Below are 18841 nucleotides of genomic sequence, written 5' to 3'. Positions count from 1 at the left end.
TAAAATTAAAGTATTTATAAGAGTTATCTTTGATACAAGAGCTGTTGCCTGCTGGAGGCGTCATGGACGCTGTCGCTCGCTAGAATAGGATTTATTTGTTAGCAAGAGCGACGTTCCCAGCCCCCTGCGCTTTAATAATTAGCTGCTTAGCTTAATTAGGAATTCTGTTATGATGCGTTAGTAGTGCGCCTGGCGAAAGCTTTGCCTAGGCTGACCAACACTAGTCTTCGTAGCCTAGTTATTGGTCCTTGTACTTCCTGCATGATATTTAGTCTTCCAAGTGTGATTTTATATTGCTTAAAGCGTTAGGCAACGTTATACATACAGCCCTTTTCGAGTAATTTCCAAGATAGTATTGGAGTGAGTTTCGGTGATTTAGGTAATCGATTCTCTTAGTGCCTAGGCTAGGTTGTCTTAGGTCTTGATAATATTATCTTTTCCCCGTTTGCTCCCTTCTCTTCGGGGAAGGGGCAAACCCTTTCCCTCTGTTTAAGCCTTAGGCTTAACTCTAGTGGTTTGTTTGAATTAATTTTCAAATATAACTATGCTGGAGTAGTACTGTACCTTCCTGCTCCAACTGAATTGGTTCAGAGGGGGACAGTACAGCAGTGTATTAGTCTGAGTCCGTGTTGGTCTAGCATGGGGCAGAGTCTCCCTTGCTGCCTGACACGGGCATAGGAGGTTTATCCTCCTTGATTCACCTTGGAAGGTTTCGGTAATTATGATCCCTTCGCTCGGTGACCCCTCAGACTTGTCCTCTTTGCTGTTCCGGGTTCGGGATATGTTCCCTTTCCGGAATAGCAATTCCTTCCTTGCCTTGGTTTTAGGGAGGCAGCCAGTAGTGCCGGCCTCCCTCCCTGGATCTCTCTGGCTGAGATGAGCTTTCTTAGTTTGGAATGATCCTTAACCAAGGCAAGGTTGGACAGGACCCTCTGTCCTTCCCTTCTATTTTCCGTTTCCTTTGTGTCAGTCGTCTCACATCCGTACCTAGCATAGGTTGGGATGGGGAGCTGACGTGGTCCCCTGTCGGCCGGCAGAGGCCCTATCCTTTGAGTGCTGCCCGGTCCTTCCTTGGTCCCTCAACCGCTGCCGTCTGTAGTTTCAGTAAGCAGTGGTTAGGAAGCTTGACTTAGTGTCTCCCCTTCCTCTCGGCACTCTTTCGGGTGTCGGGCGCGGAGGTACATAGCCTCTTAGCCCGGCACCCATTCTGTTGTCTTCTCTTGTGTTGTCCTTGCCGTCTGCCGGCCTAGTGGCCGGCCGTCGGTAGGGGGGTGTTCGCTAGTTCTCTTGCTGTCGGTCGGCGGTGGTCTTATGCCTTTGCTGGCCGGTCTCCTTGCTCACCTGCCGGCCGCTTTGAGTGGTGGCCGGCAGCCGGACGCTACCTGGAGTGGATGCCAGCCGGCAGGGTTTACTCACCGCTGCCGGGCCGGCCTGCTACATCACTCGGTTGGCCGGCCACTAAGAGTGATGGCCGGCAGCTGGGTGCCAACCGGGTAGCTATGGACCGGCAACCACTACCGACCGGTTCAGGCATAGGAACTGGAGTTCTCCCCTGTCTGGGTGATCCTAAGTTGCATACTTGAGACCTACCTTTGAAAAAGGGGGTGGGGGTGCTGACCGGCAAGAGCCGGCCGGCACACCACCCTCATGTACTGTATCAGTTCTTCCCTGTTTAATGTCTTCTACCAGGGGAGAACATGATATAGTAGGTTACAACACTGTCTTTTCTAACTTACTTGTGTTGCCTTGTGCAGTCACTTGGTGTTGCCTTACAGGGATGAAAAGAGAACTCTTTTCATCTTTAGCCAGAATGGTAAAATCTTACCTTAGGTGTGAGCTACACCTAATTTCCCTCGGGAAATATGATCTTTGGTTATTCTAGCAAAGACTAACCATTTGATTTTAATGGCTGGTGGGCTTCCACAGGTGATTGTGGGGGATTCACAAGTATGTGTCTTTTCCTTATTCTTTGTGGTCTTGCACGACCCGTTGTTGTTGGCCTTACAGATAAGAAAGTGAGTTCTTTCTTGTCTACTATCCGGTATTTTAAAATCATTCCTTAGGGGGGGCTACACCTTCTTCCTTTGGAAATTTTTCCATTGGTTAATCTGGCATAGATTAACTATACGATTGTATGAATTGGAAGGCTACAACAATTGGGTGTGCGGGAAATACAAGGATGTGTCTTTCCGTTTTGTTATGCTACTGTGCATATCCAGTGATACGTAGTTCACTTGATACTCATGGAAATTTCTTCTCTTTACAGGAGGACCATCCGTAGTGCGGATGTATTTCTGCAACGTCCGCAGTAGGCCTTCTGCGGACATGGTTCTGAAGGAGGCGTGTGGCATGCGCTGTCTCCACGGATGTTCTCCGGTATTGGGTTCCCCAGGTATGTTTCATATGCACTAACCTATCTATTGAGGTTTTTCTTTTCGCTTCGCTCAAAATCCGTTTTCGTCTCCCCTACAACGGTGGATTCAAGGGATATAGCTAGGGAGAAGCTTCGTACCTGGGTGAGGGGCTTTCAGAAAATTACCTCTGGACCTTATCTTCCAAATGAGAAGATGAGGGCTTTCTTTTCCTAGGGCATCAACTGTTACAGTGATTCCCCAACCTCAAGAGGAGGTCCCCTTAATTCAGATCCCGTGGATGCTGAAGTCACGGTCGCCTTGCTTAGCATCCAGTTGGACGACAGGATGCCAGACGTGTCCGAACGTCTGGAGGAAGACCTCCTGGCAGAAGGCCAGGATGAAGTTCGAGCTCCGGACAAGGTAGCGGAAGAGGCCGAGAGAGGTCGGCTGCTCCGGTTCAGGTCCTTGAACCTGCTCCCTCAACATCATCTGCTCTCGCAGTAGAGCAGGCCCTCCCTCCATTGTTGGCTTGATCCAACAAAGGCAGAGGGAGAAGAATGGGAAGGCAGCTGCATTGTAACTGCAGGGGCACATCCGGACTGCGAGGTCCGGTGGAAGGAGGTACCAGCTTCAAAGGAAGAGACAGAGCCTAAGGAGGTCGTAGTGATAGACCATGACAGGCTCATGCCTTGCTTTCTTCTTCGATGAAAGAGAGGGGCGTCATGAACTCAAAGGTAGCTGTATTTGAGTAAAAGGCTCCCTTCCTTTGTGTCCTCTCCTTCCACAGCCTTCCCCCTTTTTTCGCTGAAAGGGTTTGCGGAGGTTTTGAAAACAGTCGAGGCTGGCAAGCCTTTCCCCTCCCTGGTGGAGTGTAAACCCTTGTTGCTGGCCTTTAGAAAGGAAGATTTAGTAAGCAAAACAAGGACTGGAAGGACGTCCATCTTACCTTCTCAGTCCAGATGTGGGAGGCGGATTTTGTCGGATGCCGGTTCGGCGAGATCCTCTCTAAACTGTCTGGTTTTCTTTTGCGGAGAGAACTCTAGACAAAAGAAAGACTGGCTGCCTCTTTGTCTCTTCAGTCCACGTTGAGACGATGACAAGTGATCCCAAGGTCCATGAAACGTTCATGGTTGTGATCAAGACTCATCTGGCCACTGTGACGAAGGATCTCTACAGCTCCGTCAGGGCGAAGAGAACCTGTAGGGAATTCGAGTTCGCCCGGGCTACGATGAGGCACGAGCCAAGGAAACTAATCTCCTCCAACAGTTGGGACAAAGACCTTTTCCCTAGTGAGTCGGTCAAAAAGGTTGATAGGGCCGCCACGGACGATAGAATCTTCTCCGGGAGTGGGGCCTGTCTACCAAGAGAAATTCTTCCCCGGATGGGGTCCCCAACCTTGGAGGAAGACTAAAAGGATTAGGATACTTTCTCGGCCAGCTAAGTCAAGTAGACATCAGCAGCAACGGCATTTGCTGATGCCCTCAGTGCCCCAGATGGTGGTAAAATCCCCGACCACACTTCAGTGGGTTCCCCAATTCGTGTCGACACAGTCTCCGGCATTCAACCCATCGTTCGAAGGTCAGTCAACTGCCTGTCGAACAAGCCTAGAGGAGCAGCCAGAATTTCGTCTACGCGCCCCTCAAGGAGAAGGGGTTTCATGGGTGGTCGAGGTCAGAGAGGAAAGACCTCAGGACAACAGTCCGAGCGAGATGATATTGGTAGAAGGGAGTCTCCAACGCTTTTGGGATCGGTGGACCTTCGATCCCTGGGTCCACAGCCTACTCAAGAAGGGACTGGGCTGGAGCTGGTACAGCACTCCATCTCCATACCCTCGGCGTTTTTCCGATACTCCACCCCCGTTCTGGAGGAGTTCATTCATGAACTGTTAGAGGAAAAGTGATCCGAAGGGTAAAGTCCATCTAATTCCAAGGGAGGCTGTTTTGTGTTCCCAAGAAAGACTCGAAAATCTCGGAGTCATTCTGGACTTGTCGCCACTTAACAGGTTCATAGCGAACTACAGGTTCAAGATGCTAACAATACAACACATAAGGACCTTACTGCCCAAGAGGGCAATTACCGCCTCCATAGTTTTGTCAGACGCCTATCGGCACGTTCCAATCTATTGTCGATTCCCCTCCTACCTAAGGTTAAGGCTACAACGAAGACTATACGTCTTCAAAGCCATGCCTCTCGGGCTTAAAATAGCCCCAAGGATTTTCACGATGCTTGCGAACGTAGCTCTCAGTCAATTACGCCTAAAAGGAATTCAGGTAGTAGCCTACCTGGATTTTTGGCTGGGGTGGGCAGCACCCAGGACAGAATGCTTGCAAGCTTCCCTGTATGTGATCCATTTCCTAGATTATCTAGGCTTCAAGATCAACAGGAAAAGTCTCAACTTCCTCCATCTCTAAGTTCCGGTGGGTGTGAATCCACTGGGACCTAATGTCACACCGTTTTCTCCGTCATGGCGGAGAAAAGAAAGGAGATAGCTGGTTCTGTCAAGAGACTTCTAGATTCCGTATGGATATCAGATGCGAACTGGAGAGTGTACTGGGGTCTCTCCAGTTTACTTCGGTGACAGACCCGGTGCTAAGAGCACAGCTAAAGGATGCAACCGGAGATTGGAGTAGTTATGCATCAGATGCGCGAAGAGATCTGAGAAGACCAGTTCCGCTTCGTCGAAATACTCTTCTCAGGCCTTGGTCCCAAGCCAGACTCCTTAGGAAGTCGGTTCTTCTTCATCCACCTCCCCCGTCGGTGACGAGTCACCCAGACGCCTCGAAGGAGGGATGGGGAGTTCACTCTCATGAGAAAAAGGCCCAAGGGTCTTGGTCCAGTCTATTCAAGACCTCTCACAGTCATTTTCGAGAGACTATGACAGTCCGTCTTTCCTTCAAGAAAGTCTCCCCGCATCGCTCGATCCACATTAGGTTGGTGCTGGACAGCAGGGGAGTTGTGAGATACTTGAATCGACAAGGATCAAGGTCGCCACCTCTCAACCAGGTGATGTTGGCCATCTTCCGATTTGGGGGAAGAAGAAATGGTACCTGTCAGTAGTTCACCTTTAAGGAGTCCGCAATGTGACAGCGGACGCTCTATCCAGGTTCACACCGATAGAGTCAGAATGGTCCCTAGACGCAGGACCATTCTCCTTCATTCTGAGTCAAGTCCCAGAACTGCGGCTAGACCTCTTTGCGACGAAAGACAACAAGAAGTTGCCCCTGTATGTGTCCCCGTACGAGGACCCCTTTGCGGAAGCAGTGGACGCGATGTCCCTCAACTGGAACAGATGGTTCAGGATTTATCTGTTCCCTCCTTACAACCTTCTGTTGAGGGTCCTCAACAAACTGAGATCATTTAAGGGAGTAGCGGCAGTAGTGGCCCACAAATGACCGAACAGTGTGGGGTTCCCGCTGGCATTGGAACTACGATTGGAGTTTCGTCCGCTACCAGATCCAGTTCTGACCCAGTGAGTCCAGAAGTCAATTGTCTGCGCTTCATCACAGAAAACCCGGACCCAGCAGCTCATGATTTCTCTCCTTAATCAGGTGAGAAAGTGTTTCGGGATTTCGAAAGCCAGCACGGACTTCCTAAAGGATTATAAGTGCAAACCTTTTATAAGGCAATATGAGTCATCTTGGAGAGAATGGGTAGCCCTTGTCAGACAAAGATTCCGCAGGAGATCACGACGGACTTCTGCTTGTCTTTCTTCATCCATCTCCATGGTTATGGATCGGTAACTAACACGATTTTATCATGTAGGCCTGCTTTGACAAGACCCATTCTATATGCCTTCCAGGTCGACCTCGCTAACGAGATCTTTTATAAAAGTTCCGAAAGCCTGCGCTAGGCTCAGACCTTTAGCACCTCCAAAGCCCAATTCATGGTCTTTAGAAAAGTTCTTCATGTTGCTTCACTGTTGAACAATAAGGAGTGTGCGTTAAAGGATTTGACCCATAAGTTATCCTCCTTTTTGCACTCGCGTCCGGGGCCAGGGTTAGTGAGATCATACCCCTCTCGAGAGAGGAAGGTCGTGTTCAGTCCCTGGATGGGTGAACTGAACCTATTTCCGGATCCTACGTTTCTCACCAAGAACGAGTTACCCACCATCAGGTGGGGTCCCTGAAGAATCTGCCCTCTGAAAGAAGATGCATCTCTATGTCCAGTAGAATGCCTAAAGGTCTATCTTCGTAGAACTTCAGACTTCAAGGATGGCCATCTGGCCAGGGGAGAAACGTCAGGCTCAAAATTTATTACTGAAATAACCCAGGGCGAAAATCACATATCTTATTCGCAGAGCGGATCCTGACTGTTCACCCACAGGTCACGATCCGAGGAAAGTTGCTTCATCCTTAAACTTCTTTAGTTGTAGGGATTTTGGACATCTTCGTTCGTACACTGGCTGGAAGTCTTCCAGAGTGTTCTTTCGTCACTATGCGAAGCAAGTGCAGCAACTAAGAGGTTCTGTGGTGGCAGTGGGTTGCGTCGTTAACCCTGCTGTTTAACTCTGCGAGGAACAGTAACTTAATTGGGACAATTAATTCCAGGGTGAGTATGTAGTCACATGTTGTACTACATACTATGTGAGGGTACTGGGTGACCCACGTTGACTGTTCCACTTTCAAAGGTGATCCCAGCATAAGTGCAAACATGCGTGCCGAGCGTTTCTAACGCTAATGTGACTGATTAGTAAAACAGACTTTTGACTTTGATACTTTGGTATCTTAAAAGTGGCTCCAATGTTTTTTCTTTCAGACAAACAAGTTGCTGTTTACTATCATACTTATGCTTAAAGTTTTAGTAATCCTCCTCTTATATATAGATATATATATATATATATGAGTGTGGTTAACCTGTTTGTTTATTGTCTGTCAATAAACTGGTTCTTGAGAACCTTGCGTCTCCTTCACCTGTGAGCATTCATTCTATGTATATTTACCCGGGGATAATTCTAATAGAATGTTCCCTTATGCAAGCTAATATTGCATTGGTTTATGCTTCCCCTTAGCTGGAGGACTCCATCCCATAAAGGGATGGTGGCGGATTTACGAGTTTCCTCCTAAGCGGATATGAACCTTTGTCCAATACGTGTTTTGAGCGGAGGACTGGTCGATATTTCATATTGACACAGTGATTCTTTTCGAACTTCGCTTTACCCAGTATGGGGTGAGACCACTATACTCGCTTGCCTGGGGTTCATACTTAGATATATGTACTCTTCGAGACTTTCCCAGAGTCTAGTAAGACTCTTCCCTGTTGGGGGCAGGAAGCTCTATCATGGTTTATGATTAGTTGAAAAGATGTATGACGGTAACATCTTAGGTCTCTAGGTCGCGTCGACTGGGGGAAATATTTCTGAGGAGTACGGCACATTTTGAGAATCCACAGATACAGTAATGCTCTGGTATACTTCCATCAGGACGACATGGCTTGAGCCCAAAAAACGGATTTTGAGCGAAGCGAAAAATCTATTTTTGGGTAAGATGGCCATGTCGTCCTGATGGACCCCGCCCTTCCCTTTCAATGAAAGGGCCGTAGGATCCCTCCCTACATACAGTATCTGTAGCACCTCGTGTTTCGCTACAAGGAATGCAGATGGCGCCAGAATCGGCGCAGGGCACGCTTACGAAACGGGAGAAGAGAGGGCCTTACGAACGGCTCTCCCCTTTTCTTTCTCGTTTTCGTTTTCTTGCCATTTGACCCCTACGAAGTGTTAACTCTATTCGGGGTATAGATTGCTATGAGGCGTGTCAAGAATACGTCCACTGATATTTACGATATCCCTAAGGTCTTTTTTAGGGATACTCGCTCCAGGAGTTAGAATTCTGGGTACCTTAAGGTAAATTCTCTGGGAATATCGCCGTAGTCGTAATATACCCTAGGAAGCTGCCTTTAAGGAACTTCCATCAGGACGACATGGCCATCTTACCCAAAAATAGATTTTTCGCTTCGCTCAAAATCCGTTAAATGTATAAAACATAGCCTAAAGCTTCAATAAAATTTTCATACACTCGGAAAAACTAAAATCATACATGAAGTACTAGGACCAAACGACTAGGCTACATGGCCTAGCGAAGGCCAGAATGGCGAATACTTCGCCAAAATAATACTAAGCACGAAAGGAAATCCTATGTAATGCTAAATAGCTAAAATTTATTAAAGCAAAACAACCGGGAATGTCGATCTGACTAACTAAACTTATACCTAGCGAGCGACAGCGTCCATGACGCCTCCGGTAGGCTACGGCTCTTGTAACAAAGATTAATCCTATTATTCACTCAAAAATTTACCAAGAGCCTACATTCATACATAAAAGACATGGTACTCAACTTATCAGAGGCCAACGAAGTTGGAGAAGCCATGAAAAGCAAAATAAATCCAAGATTTGCGAGAAACACAGGAAAAAACACCGAGTTGTTAAGCTACGCCAAAAGGAATACAGATGGCGCCAGGCACTCTTACGAAACGGTAGATCGGGAGCATTGGGAGCGGCTCCCCCCTTTTTCTTTCCCGAATTCGTTTCTTGCCAATTGCCCCCTGCGAGACGAGATCTCTGTTCGGGGTGCAGATATCCATGTGGCGTGTCAAGAATACGTCCTCTGATATGTCGCGATATCCCTTTCACGAGGGATATTCGCTCCTGGAGTTAGAATTCTGGTACTTTAAGGTAAATTCTCTGGGAATATCGCCGTAGTTGTAATATACCCTAGGAGGCTACCCTATAGGAACTTCCATCAGGACGACATGGCTTGAGCCCAAATATATATATATATATATATATATATATATATATATATATATATATATATATATATATATATATATATATATATTTATTTATATATATATATATATATATATATATATATATATATATATATATATATATATATATATATATATATATATATATGTGTGTGTATTATATATATATATATAAATATATATATATATATATATATATATATATATATATATATATATATATATATATATATATATGTGTGTGTGTGTCTGTGTTTGCACACACACGCGCGCATGTTGTGTGTGCGTGTATTTGCTCACAATGTGATATAACCCATATTTTTTATTCAAATAAAAGGCGATGTATCTACCAATCCAGGTACCTGATGGCACCAATATAAGATGGATAGTAAATGATAATTGCATTTCAGAATATAAGCGAGACCGGGGCTAGTTCGCTACAGGGATAAGTTTCGTGGGTAGATAGCTTTGATATCGCTACCCCGTGTGTCACAGCATGTTTGTTCAGTTACCAAGAAACCGCCATCAGTATACTGTGTATGAGAATTGACTTGGTGCGACAAAAGTTTGATTTTGCTGAAAGTAAGTTTAGTCTGAGGAATGACTATTCTTTGCTAAAACATGTGATAAAGTACTTGATATGCTGAATGTTTTCTAACTAAAATATATCATGAAATATGGAAATAAATTGAAAATAATACAAAGCCTTTAAAGTGTAAGGTTAATCATCAGATCCCCATTTTAATAACAGTTTTATTGATTTGAGCATGTTGGCACAGCAAGACCGGGGCAAGTTGACACCGTGGCAACTTGCCCCCAAAGACATATCTTATTAATTTTTTGGACAATCTTAAGTAATATTGAAGCTATTTTCTCATTGGTTTTTCAGCCATGGTTAGAACATACCAAAGAAAAACTGAACGAGCCTTAACTCCACTTGATGTGATTCTAAGGGCTGTCAAATGTGTAGTAAAGTATGAACAACGAGTCAATAAAAAGGGGCAGCAAAAGATTTTGCCATTCCATTTCGAATGTTTAACACGTTATTACCAGAAAATAAACCAATGAACAACTTTTGAGTGAAGGAAGTTCATCTTTTACTGTGGAATACACTCAGCACAGACAGGTATTTTCTAAAGAACAGGAAAAGAAACTTTCTATATATCTTGAACGTGCAGTCGATATTTATTATGGCTTATCTGTGAGGGATGTAAGAAAATTGGAATATTAGTATGAAATATATAAAGCACAAAATTCTCTTTCCTATTCATGGACAGAAAATGAGATGCTTGGTGCTGACTATTTTTTTTTTTTTTTTTTAAATAAGGGACCTATCTATTAGAGCACCAGGAGCAACTAGTCTTCAAGAGCAACAAGTTTTAGCAAGACGAACGAAGACATGATTTTTTCAAAATTTTCAATCTGTCCCAAGATCGCAAGAGTTTACTCCAGGGGGACATATTGGAACATGGATGAGATCGGGGTAACAGCAGTTCAGAAGGCTGTTAAATTTGCTGCTCGAAAAGCCTCTAAACAAATTGGAAAAATTACCTCAGAAGAAAGAGGAACTCTTTGAACAGACACTATAACTGTTTCAGCAATTAGTATTACAATCCCTCCTTTCTTTATTTCCCCAGGGTTCGTTTCCACGATCATTTCATGATTAATAGTCCTCCAATTTGTTCAGGAGCTGCTAATCCATCATGGTGGATGAAAGAGTCTTACTTTGTTGGGTTTCTTAACCATTTTGTGAAACATACTAAATGTTTAAAAGGTCCCCCAGCGCTTTTATTACTAGACAATCACGAGTCTCACCTGTCCATGGATGGCCTGAATTATTGTAAAGCAAATGGAATTGTTGCTCTTTCATTCCCCCAACACTGTTCTCATAGGATGCAACCGGTTGATATAAGTGTTTACGGACCACTGGAGAAGTATGTAAATAGATCTTAGGACTCTTAGATGACAAATCATCTAGGTTCTACAATTACTTTACATGATATTCCAGGAATAATTTCTACTGCATTACCACTTGCTGTACCTCCTACTAATATTTTTTCTGGGTTCAAATCTACAGGGATTTCACCCTTCAATAGAGATATATTTCAGGAAGAAGATTTTATGGGTGCTAATGTAACAGACAGGTCTTTGCCTAATGATTTGTCTGAAATGCAAGCATCCCAAGAAAATGGAAGCTCTGGTATGCTAAATCTACAGTATATCCATCAAACGCTACAGACAAAACTACAAACCAAGCTGGTTCTCCTTCCACACTCAGGGATGCCCAATTAGAGGGGATAAATGAACTTGTGGTTCCGAATATGGCAATCAGTAACATAAATGAACCGACACTATCTACTTCACGAGTCCCAACACACACAAAAAAAAAAAAAAAAAAAAAAAAAACGAGCTTAACACCAAAAGCAGTAAGACCACTACCGAAGGCACTAGTTTTATTTTCTTGCTTGCCAGAGATAGTTTTCAATGATAAAAAAACCATTTGTTTAAACATTTGTGATATTAAGTGCTCTGATTTCTATGATATTAAGAATAGGTACTCTACTAAATAGTTTTTAAATAGTCTTTAACTAGACAAAAAAATATGAGCCAGCTAGCCCCTCACTGTGTGCCAACTTAACCCTCATGCGGAGTATGTTGGCACATGTGAGAAATATTTTTGAAACAAATTTGTGTTTTTATTTGGTCATGAATCAACGTCTGCGATGCAATGAAATGTAGTCAGATGTTTATATTTTTAATTCATATAATAAAATCTGTAAAATACCAAATAGTATTATACCTAGGAATAAAAATGTAAAAATTGTGCCAACTAGCCCAGGTCTCCCCTACTTGATGAAACAACTGTAATACATAACAGATATTATTATTTAAATTTCTGACCCATTAGACCCAATTAATAATATTCAATTAATATTGTCCTTAATGAATCAATATATGAGGAAAGTCAACACAATATCGTGTTCAATTAAAATAATTTTCTACTTCATATTGGCATGATTGGTAGATACCTTGACATATGTGGTGAAACAAATTATTTCTATTGAATAGGACATTGTATAATCTAATCATATATTAACTCATTAGGGATAATTTGAATCAAATATTATCATTTGGGTATAATGGATCGCAAAGTCCGGTATAACTCACTGGTATATATGACAGTTGTCTCGGCATGTAAATCCTTCAATGCAATTAGGATAGGGCTACTTTTAATGCCTCTGGTAGCATGGTTGACAGCTATATTATATTTCGTTTGAAGAAATTTTGGTTCGATCCTAAAGTGAGGTAGAAATAAATTTCTATTAAACACATATTTCATATTGATTTTCGTCATATATTTATTCATTAGGTCTGTAGTTGTAGTGTACTGTTTCAGCTATTGTGTGAAATTACATAAAAGAAACATAAAAACTGTAACGTGCTAAAAATAAATTTTTCATACATAAACTCAGAAAACTTAAAAAAAAAAAAAACCCCAAAAAATAAAAAAAACAGGAGGAAGATAGATAAGAAAGAATAGTGTGCCTGGCACTTTTATTTCACAACTGAATTCTTATATGAATAATACACACTATTCAAGCTTTTTGTGTTTAAACTTGTTTAAATGTACAATTCACTGAAATGCTCTACTATCTAGACAAGAATCTATATTTATGCCAGCTATTCCATTACACTGTGGAACAACTCAATAAAAGTATATATGTACGATGCAAAATTTTTTCGAACTTCAATATCCAAAGATAATCCAATTGATATATCCAAGCAAACTTGAATACACTTTGAAAGGGTAAAATGAGCAATATTCACGTAAAAAGACACTGAAAATTCTTTGAGGACACTGTGTTCAACTGACTTTGTGATCCATCTTGATCAGTTGATATACTAATTTCACAATGCTCTGACAATCAGTCGAGTATGGACTTTACTCCGTTTGGATTATGACCCTTCTCCATCTTCCATTTTTTATATGAATCTGCAATGTGTAATTTGAAATGAATTCTATAAAGTATGTCAGCTGATTGGTGCGGAAGTCCTTGAATGCAGTTAGCAGTTACGTTCAGACTCATGTTAGTTCTTCGAATGACATGATTGATAGCTATTTGATTTTTCATTTGAAGAGACATGGGTTCAACCCCAAAATGAGGTAGAATATTTTTTTTCATTGACTATCATATTGTCTTAATTTTCATCTTACATGAATATATATATATATATATATATATGAGAGAGAGAGAGAGAGGAGAGAGAGAGAGAGAGATTTACGTATATATATATATATATATATATGTATATATATATATATATATATATATGTATATATATATTGATTAATTGCTTTATTAATCGATTTATTGGTAGATATGTGTGTACGCCTCTCTCTCTCTCTCTCTCTCTCTCTCTCTCTCTCTATCATTCACCAGGACAGGAGATGACGCAAGGTTGATCACTGACTTGCCTCGTAGTCAAATCACACTCTGACTCCGGAACTTCTGCTTGCAGTCTCTGGTCCACTTCGCGCATGCATCTGCAATGGAAAAATTTAGATTTTTACATCAATCATGTTTCGTAATCAATTAAATATTTTAAAAGAAAATAGCTTAATATATGAAATTGAATTTTCTTATCACGTTGATTTTATTAGTAATCCTATTGCAACTGAAATATAGTTCACTGACAATTTTTCAGCTTTAGCATCAATATTATATTCATGATCACTCCTGCACCTTAAAAGTAATATTTTAAATATTCCTTCAGCTACTAGAATATAAATAGTACTCGTAAAAATCAGATTTATTGATGATACCATGGTAATGAAGGAAATAATATCGATTATAATAATTTGAGTAAAATATTATTTATAATTATAATGCTAATTATACTAATAATTAGGAATATGATTGTAAATAGTATTTCATTCAAATTATTATAATCGAAATTGTTTCCTTTATTACCATGGTATCATCAATAATAATAATAATAATAATAATAATAATAATAATAATAATAATAATAATAATAATAATAATAATAATAATAATAATAATAATAATAGTAATAATCAACGTCACAGACTGGTATTCCCGGCCGAGATCATCGTACATCAGGCACCATACCATATCAGCTCCGATCAACCAATGAAAACCAATGAAAATTCCAGCCCTTTCACTTGTAATCCTGATCCTGGGTATAAATACCACCCGACTGCAGCAACCACCTCACTCTCTACCTGATGAAGAGGAAGGACTTATCCTCGAAACGCGTCGTAGTTTTTACTATTTTGTACCAAAAGTTTTACTTGTATTTTGTGAGAATATACTTGAAAAGTCTTCCCGATTTTGTCATTCACCCGACTGATGAATTTTTCAAGTCTGCTGGCTGATTGCAGTGCTCTAGAGAAGAGAATTATCCGGAAAATAGAAAAATTGGATAAGAAAATAAACTCTGCCGATGCAGCCATTACTTTTAACTCAACCTGCCTAAAAGAGGGTCTCCTACCACAATAATAATAATAATAATAATAATAATAATAATAATAATAATAATAATAATAATAATATCATTATTATTATTATTATTATTATTATTATTATAATTATTATTATTATTATTATCATTATTATTATTGTTGTTGTTGTTGTTATGACACAGCTCAATTAAAAAAAAATCCTTTAACACTAATAATGCCCACCTAACAGTTCGTGTCTGCATGCCTTTGCCGCATTCCATATCTGGCAGTATCCGGCACTGCGTCCAACCCCCAGGTATCCAGGACGATTTACAGGATCAGTAACAAGCACGATGCTGGACGGTTTCCGGACAGGGCCGGCCTCCCCAGAGGCTTGGAGCAAAAATCTGGTAGAGAGAAAAGTTGTTTGGATTCTTTGTCGTATATAAGTAATATATATAAGTTTTTGATACATTAAAATCTGGATTCTCTTAACGACCTTAGGATCAGAGCCCCAGGCGAAATCACCAAAAGACAAGAGTTTTGACTGGACGGGAGTCGAACCCTGGTCCGGCAAAATTGTATAGACAGTGACTTCCACTTATCTATACAAGTTTGCCTGACCCGGATTCGACTCCCGGCCGGTCACAAGCTCTTGTCTCTTAGTGATTTCGCCTGAGGCTCTGGTCCCGAGGTCGTCAAGAGAATCCAGACAATGTCTAAAACAAATATATGGCTTGTTTAAATATATATATATATATATATATATATATATATATATATTAACTTATAAAACTTGGAGAACATATAATGTTGAGGACATAATAAGAATATTACACATCCATATATGTTCATATGATAGTTTTGTAATTGTATACATTCTTTAAAACTTTTTTTTTTAATTAAACCCGCCTCCCGTGTCCTGTTCTGCAACCCGGATCCGCAAGATGTGTTGCAGGCAGTCCAAGGTCCCCAAGGACCCACCAGGCAATCTGAAGGACATTCGATCATGCATGGCTCCATCTCCACTCCTGTATGTCCGTAGGATCTGATGAAAGAATAAAGAGAAATATTATTATTATTGTTATTATCATTTTTGTTGTTGTTGTTGTTTGACGTCATTGGAGCATTCGTGGAATACACACATACAAACACACACACGCATATACATATATATATAAGGGTAAGGGAGATGTGCATGAGTGTTGTAATTCAAGAGGTATTAGTTTGTTGAGTGTAGTTGGAAAAGTGTATGGTAGAATACTGATTAATAGGATTAAGGATAAAACAGAGAATGCAATCTTGGAAGTACAGGGTGGTTTTAGAAGAGGGAGGGGTTGTATGAATCAGATTTTTACAGTTAGGCAGATATGCGAGAAATATTTAGCAAAAGGTAAGGAGGTGTATGTTGCGTTTATGGATCTGGAGAAAGCATATGATAGAGTTGATAGGGAAGCAATGTGGAATGTGATGAGGTTATATGGAGTTAGTGGAAGGTTGTTGCAAGCAGTGAAAAGTTTCTACAAAGGTAGTAAAGCATGTGTTAGAATAGGAAATGAAGTGAGCGATTGGTTTCCGGTGAGAGTGGGGCTGAGACAGGGATGTGTGATGTCGCCGTGGTTGTTTAACTTGTATGTTGATGGAGTGGTGAGAGAGGTGAATGCTCGAGTGCTTGGACGAGGATTAAAACTGGTAGGCGAGAATGATCATGAATGGGAGGTAAATCAGTTGTTGTTTGCGGATGATACTGTACTGGTAGCAGACACAGAAGAGAAGCTTGACCGACTAATGACAGAATTTGGAAGGGTGTGTGAGAGAAGGAAGTTGAGAGTTAATGTGGGTAAGAGTAAGGTTATGAGATGTACGAGAAGGGAAGGTGGTGCAAGGTTAAATGTCATGTTGAATGGAGAGTTACTTGAGGAGGTGGATCAGTTTAAGTACTTAGGGTCTGTTGTTGCAGCAAATGGTGGAGTGGAAGCAGATGTACGTCAGAGAGTGAATGAAGGTTGCAAAGTGTTGGGGGCAGTTAAGGGAGTAGTAAAAAATAGAGGGGTGGGCATGAATGTAAAGAGAGTTCTGTATGAGAAAGTGATTGTACCAACTGTGATGTATGGATCGGAGTTGTGGGGAATGAAAGTGATGGAGAGACAGAAATTGAATGTGTTTGAGATGAAGTGTCTGAGGAGTATGTCTGGTGTATCTCGAGTAGATAGGGTTAGGAACGAAGTGGTGAGGGTGAGAACGGGTATAAGAAATGAGTTAGCGGCTAGAGTGGATATGAATGTGTTGAGGTGGTTTGGCCATGTTGAGAGAATGGAAAATGGCTGTCTGCTAAAGAAGGTGATGAATGCAAGAGTTGATGAGAGAAGTACAAGAGGAAGGCCAAGGTTTGGGTGGATGGATGGTGTGAAGAAAGCTCTGGGTGATAGGAGGATAGATGTGAGAGAGGCAAGAGAGCGTGCTAGAAATAGGAATGAATGGCGAGCGATTGTGACGCAGTTCCGGTAGGCCCTGCTGCTTCCTCCGGTGCCTTAGATGACCGCGGAGGTAGCAGCAGTAGGGGACTCAGCAGTATGAAGCTTCATCTGTGGTGGAAATGTGGGAGGTTGGGCTGTGGCACCCTAGCAGTACCAGCTGAACTCGGCTGAGTCCCTGGTTAGGCTGGAGGAACGTAGAGAGTAGAGGTCCCCTTTTTGTTTTGTTTCTTGTTGTTGTCGGCTACCCCCCAAAATTGGGGGAAGTGCCTTTGGTATATGTATGTATGATATATATATATATATATATATGTGTGTGTGTGTATATATATATATATATATATACATATATATATATATATATATATATATTTATACTTATATATATAAATATATATATTTATATATATATACTGTATATATATATATATATATATATGTATATATATATATATATATATATATTATTTATATGTATATATATTGACATATATGTATATGCAAACATATAATATGTATATACATACATACATATATATATATATATATATACATATATATATATATATATATATATATATTTATCTATGTATGTTTATATGTGAAAGAGTGAGCATATCGAATATCAAATAAAAATAACTGATCTTGTAATTCCTTTATTCAATATTTAGATTTTATTATATAACTTAGCTAACTATTTCTATTTTATTTCATCTTGAAATTTTTTTTTTTCGCCAGTACTTATAGGCTCTTATTCTTTGAATCCTTGATTGTTTTTGGTGTTTTTTTGATTTGAATAATGGTAATAATAACAATTGGGTTAATAATAATAACAATAATAATGAGGCATATCCTTGGCATGTGCTTTAATTTTAACTTTGGCTTTTTGAATGATGAATCGGTCCAAAAATTTTGGATATTTTGTCATCTAAACGTTGAACTTGATACGGCTTTCAAAATGCTATAAGTGAAATCTAGTAAATTTCTGTATCTAATCCAGTTAATATAAACATGATCAGCTTTTACTGTTGTCTTTCTAATCAAGAATAAAAAAAGAGAACTATTGTAGTGTTTACATTGGGTCCTCTCTTATCCAAATCTATTTACATAAGGCCATTTACCGTTATGGGGGGTTCTTTTTAGATTTCCCATTAAAGTTTTCAAAAAACATACGTAGGCAGTATGTAAATACATACATACATACATACATACACACATACATACATACATACATACATACATACATACATACATACATACATACATAGTATTCCAGTAAGGCAAACTAAGGGCATCTTCATTAGTCGAATGATTATAACTTGATTATTTTTTCAACGGATGATTTTTATAGGCACCATTTTAATTCAACCAAATATCAATGTTTAAAGCCTACATTTGAGTTTGATAAGCCATATAAAATATTTAGGAAATCCTTTTGGGTGATCAATTCATGATTCTGTATATACACACACATTCATAACAATGAATGTATTGGTACTATTTGCAAGCAGTTTCTTTGTTAATTATGTGTTCGTGTGTGTAGAGAGAGAGAGAGAGAGAGAGAGAGAGAGAGAGAGAGAGATGATTATATATTATGATTCTTCATATGTACTTTCCATGAGCGTGCATATATATATATATATATATATATAGAGAGAGAGAGAGAGAGAGAGAGAGAGAGAGAGAGAGAGAGGGGTTATTTAATGTATAATTAAACTTATATATTTTCCAAAAATATATTTCTAAAGAAGATACACCAATGTTTTTTTGTGTGCAATATA

This window comes from Palaemon carinicauda, chromosome 17, assembly GCF_036898095.1.
Source record: "Palaemon carinicauda isolate YSFRI2023 chromosome 17, ASM3689809v2, whole genome shotgun sequence".
NCBI lineage: Eukaryota > Metazoa > Arthropoda > Malacostraca > Decapoda > Palaemonidae > Palaemon > Palaemon carinicauda.
This window is presented reverse-complemented; position numbering follows the sequence as displayed.